We start from the raw sequence: 349 nt of genomic DNA on the forward strand, positions 1-349 counted from the left end.
TGTGTGTGTGTGTGAGACTGTTTTGTTTCCTATATATAGAACGAGTGTTATAGCAGTTTATGGTTTATCACCATAAACAGCAATCCCCCATACACTAATACTAACACAAATATTACTTTTAGATAACAGATTCATCATTTAAGTAACCTATAACATAGAAACAGTTTTTAGTTTCAGCTTTAAAATTGCTGAGATTAGTTAATTTGTCTTTGATGAAATAAATACTTATAATATAATACCACTGATCGAATGAATAAATTATATAGTTCTGCTATCTTGTTAACATTATTATTTGTTTCTGTTTAAAGTTTAATTGTTAGTTGCATCTGGATGTTGTTGTGTGGTACTT

The 349-nt window shown here is 28.1% G+C and overlaps 1 protein-coding gene across 1 annotated transcript in view; it reads right to left on the reverse strand.

The window, feature by feature from the left end:
- Positions 1-349, reverse strand: part of erp44 (endoplasmic reticulum protein 44) — an 11,764-nt gene that overhangs the window by 6,446 nt on the left and 4,969 nt on the right. The gene's annotated exons all lie outside the window — the stretch shown is intronic.

Source organism: Morone saxatilis, unplaced genomic scaffold (genome assembly GCF_004916995.1).
Source record: "Morone saxatilis isolate NCDOM2014 unplaced genomic scaffold, NCSU_SB_2.0 Contig24, whole genome shotgun sequence".
NCBI lineage: Eukaryota > Metazoa > Chordata > Actinopteri > Moronidae > Morone > Morone saxatilis.